The 4,787-nt window shown below is 30.8% G+C and overlaps 1 long non-coding RNA gene across 2 annotated transcripts; it reads left to right on the top strand.

Annotated features, from left to right (window-relative positions):
- Positions 1-110: 110 nt before the first annotated feature.
- Positions 111-4,787, top strand: LOC107882932. Of its 2 annotated transcripts, XR_003839111.1 has the most exons (5): positions 111-803; positions 1,111-1,276; positions 2,621-2,766; positions 4,522-4,656; positions 4,740-4,787. It is a non-coding gene; the product is annotated as an uncharacterized LOC107882932 (long non-coding RNA). The 2 variants fall into 2 exon arrangements; XR_003839110.1 differs by lacking the exon at positions 1,111-1,276.

Here is a 4,787-nt window from a genome sequence, read left to right as displayed (position 1 = left end):
ACTTTAATATATATACTAACAACACACTATTGAATCTGCTGAACGAAAATTTACTATGTCGCACGCGTGTGTAAGACGGAGACAACGCATGCGTGTATCACGTCCTCTTAATGGATAGTGGTTCGCCACATTCCTTTATCACACAAGCTAATCGGCTATGCCCAGTAAAATTAGACGAAAATTAGTCTTCGGCACGGAAAAATTCTCATCAAGCTGAATTTTGCCATACACCTTTATAACGTCGTCATAAACAATGTGTAATAAGTTTACTTCGAAATCATGGCGATTAAAAAGCTATTCTAATTCATAGGTCAAAGGTCACGAAATTATATTTTTTATGATTATCTCGCTTTCCATTGGTCGTACGATAAGAAGTTTTAGATAAAAATTTTAGAGGAGAAAATTATCTAAAAGATGGTTTTATTGTTTTATATATATATGTAATAGAACTTGGTGTGTTCACCATTAACAAAATTACAAGAGTATAAAACTGTTAAAAATGCATTCGTTTTATGTGTGATGTAACATATTTTAGAGTAGGTACTGGATCCGGCTGCCGGCTAGTTGGTTGTTTGTGATAGGTATAGTGTATATGTATATATTTTTGATTTAAAGACCGGTTATTATGTTGTAAAAGAATCTTATTCTCCCTACTTTTTTTAACAACATCTGCCGAACCATCTATACATACCGACGCCGCTGCACGTACGCCATCGACCATTGTACGACATTTAGTTGTGTTTGGACCATACCAACGTCGTCGTGTTCTGTGTGAATATACATCGTAATTTAATATTATTTTGGTGAGTGTTGCACACATTAATTTGTACGTTTCGTACTTTTATAATCAAGCCTGGGCAAGTTGACAGAAAATATTTTAAAATAGTTATCCTAATTTTTTTTTTTAACTCAATTACATTAAATTTTATATGTAAGCTGAAAATTAACTTATTAAATTACGTCAGGTTAGTTATTATTTTTTTAATCTTTAAAAAACCAATATTATGGTTTAAAATAATAAACAGTAAATGCTTACGCCCAGGCTTGTAATCATATTATTAAATTGCCTACTCAATGGCGGCTAATATTGTTTTATTTGTTAAAAATAAGGACTAAGGTATAATGGACTAAAAACCATCAACTTATCAGTGGCCACGAATGTATGTACAAGAGGCAAGTGTGGAGGTTTGCATTTACGGACGTAGCCTATTTGGCTCCCGTTTTATAAAAAGGTCAATTTCCAACAGTCTTCCGTCAAAAAAGGTTTTACAAACAGGTAAATTCCTAGACAGCACCGGTAATTTTACAATACAAATTTCTTCCCACTTCATACATACTTCTTAATTAGGACTGTCTCAAAAGAGGTGTGGTTAAAAATGTGTTAGTGTTTTCTTTAAGGTTATATTTTAAGTAAATTATAAAAATTATAAAAAAAATCATAAATTGTGAATTACATGTTATTAAAATAATATTACATTTTAGCGATAAAAATAGGAAAAATCGTAAAAAAAATGTATGTTTGACGTAGGTAGGTACATGTAAAAACTAAAAAAATAAAAAAATCATAGGTATACATTGGGTAAATTGTTGAGGTATATTTTTTTTTTATATAATCCATACGTGTCATTATATTTTATGAAATTTCGTCAATGATGTCTCCAATGAGCCGCAGTTTTTTTTCGATTTAGGTGTATTTATAATTTATATATTTTTTCAATTTTAATTTGAATTGTGCAAAGGTGTACAGTATACCTACGGTATATATCGATCTCATATCGGTATACCGGTATTACTGTCAGTTGTTTGGGAATTTACCTGTTGGCTGTTTTTACCTTATACCTTTTTCGACGGGTGCCGTTCGGGAAGAAGCAACCAATGGACGGGAGCATTTTGGAATGCGTCGGAGTTTACAACGTCATCTGTATAAAACACAGACTTAGGCATAAAATGTGAAGCCAAATAAATCTACCGGTAGCGCTGAAAACATTCAGCTCCAGTGTGAGGAACCTTTTGGTGGCTATCCCTCGACCCCCGCCGACCATGTCGTCACCAGTCCATAATACCCTAGTCCGCGGTAAAAACCATAGACCTTTTACTACTATATAGAACATCTAGGTAGGTTGCGGGTGGGTGGTGCGGTCTTTCCAAGCGTGCACGCAGTGGTGCCATCCTTCCGAGTAAAAACATTGTTATTAACTTACCATATAATATTATACAACTTATAATATATAGGACATATACCTATAATTAACTAGACGTAATATAAAATATGTATAATGTTTATTACTATATTGAATAATTGTATACAGTTACTAGATAGTATTGCGATAGTATATGGTTGGTTATTACGGTGAATTAAAAAATGATTGTACAATCCCATAGTTTTTGTGCGCATGTCGAGTGTACACTGTACAACTGTGTAGGCACTGTCTACTTTGATTAGCGTTCTCATGCGTGGACGCCGCGGCGAAACTATACAATTACGTTCCGTCTATCTGTATGAGGTCTATAGGTTATATTAAAAAGTCGCCATCGATCGGCGAAACTGTTGAATGTTGAGTGTGGTTTACAAACATTAAATAAAACGTTACTAATGATATATACGATGGATGCATTCCAGTTTTAAACAGTGTTGATTCGGTGATGTACTATGCTGAAACAAGTATGCAGTATGCCCACAAAGAGAACATTGCCGCATATAAAATACAACGAGATGAAAACGCCGCAGATCCACCGTGAGCATCCTTCACCACATTAAAACCAAAGGTGAGAAAAATAATTAATTAAATGTAAGTTAAGACACAAGATCTATATAAGTTAGAAGTTAACAGTTGATAAATTATAAATCTAACTCGATAAGTTAAAAGTTAATCAAATTTTTTAAATTAGTATGCGTAATACATAAGAGTGGAGTCACCACTCTTTCTAATTTTCTAAATTATAATAAGCAATTTTATTGAACTTTTATCGTAATGTACAGTGTATATACCTATTTTACATGGTTATTAAATAGGTAGGTATTCAAACTATACCTACACGTCTCAATTTAATAAATATTATTCTTTTTATATCAAATAACAATTTAAGGTCATAATATAATATTATGCCTATCTAATCTTCTAAAATATATCCAATATCTATATACAAAATTATGGTATCAAGAAAAATAGGTAACAGAAATGTTTGTGTAATTATAGTATCGAATTATTTTTATTCATATTTTATGAATACGCCATACCCACGTGCATTGCCTTTGTCTAACAAACGTGTAACGTGGCATATTGTACGTTCTGAATAATTAATTTAAGAGGACGCTACACGGATATGTGTTATCTCTGTCATACACGTACATAACATACCAAATGTACGCTCAGCAGATCACATTTATCTCACTTAGTTTAAAAATTAGGGTGAATAGACTTATTATATGGAACTTGATGATAAGAACATTATTTGTGGGTTTTTTAAGATACTTCAATTTTTTAGTAAGTTTTGTGTACATAATATAGCGTAAATTAAAAATGCTCATAACTGCCATTTATTAATTTTATTTTATTTTATGTGTTGATAATTTATGATTTTTCATTATTATTAATTATTACCGCGATTTTTATTGATTTATTAAAATTTTTATTGTAATACTATGAAACAGTGTAATTACTTAAATATTTATTATTATTTATGAACCTTCATTGATGATGTCGAATTATTTAACTATTATATACTGAATTTGCACACAACCCGAAAATGGCTCCGTATCTCTGTAATGTTATCAGTGATAATAGTCGCTGTCGCTTTATTCGCTATCCGGTGACGCTACTTCCAGAGCTTCTGCTAATAGATAATTTCGAACAGGACTCTTGACAAGTAGGGGGCCATCGCACAGTGCTTTAAAATCAAAAAAAGCTGGAATAAAGTCTATTAAAAAAAAATTTTTATTAACAAAAATTATTGCAACTTTTTAGTATATTACTTGTAGAATAGTATATTACAAAAAAACTTTCATTGATAAAATCACTATTTTAAGTAGAAAAAGAACGGAATATAGAAAATGTTTAATAAATTATCACAGTTTGTGTATCATTAATAAGTAAATTCTATTACAATGATTCTGAACAAACTTGTTAAACAAATGTTAGTGTATAGGGTAAAGGTTTACATGCATTTATTTTCGTCAACAATAGTTTTATATTCTATGATAAAATGAGCTTCAATAATAATATCAGCAATATTAGTCATTAAAATAAAGAAAAAAAGAGATTTAGATAGACTTATCCCCTGGATTCCCCATCTATTTTCATAATTTATTATAGCGTACAATATCTACATTAATATAGTGTAGAATTTGGTTGCACATATCTACTCCATTCTTAGTTACCTATGACTATAAAAGTAATTTTTCATACGCTGATTTAACTCGTTGTTTTCTATCTTCATATCCAAAGATAAGCGGACTTCATGAAGTAAAGAGAAGAAAAAGGTCCTTTGAAGTAGAAAAATTAATTAATACAAACATTTCAGATACTGACACAGATGAAGACGAATACATGGGTACTGAATATCTAGTCTTGAATTTTCAAATATGAACTAAATAACAAATATTTACCTATCTATTTATTTATTGCCAAATATGAAAAAGAAATGTATGTCGTATGTGTAAGTACTAAGTATAAATTAATGATCCGATAGGATTTTGTTTTTGTATAATGTAAAATTTGAAAATAATTACTTTATTCCAGCTTTTTCCGATTTTAAAACACTGTGCGCCGTCCCCAAAGTTGATGACC

This window comes from Acyrthosiphon pisum, chromosome A1 (genome assembly GCF_005508785.2).
Source record: "Acyrthosiphon pisum isolate AL4f chromosome A1, pea_aphid_22Mar2018_4r6ur, whole genome shotgun sequence".
Taxonomy (NCBI): domain Eukaryota; kingdom Metazoa; phylum Arthropoda; class Insecta; order Hemiptera; family Aphididae; genus Acyrthosiphon; species Acyrthosiphon pisum.
This window is presented reverse-complemented; position numbering and strand designations above follow the sequence as displayed.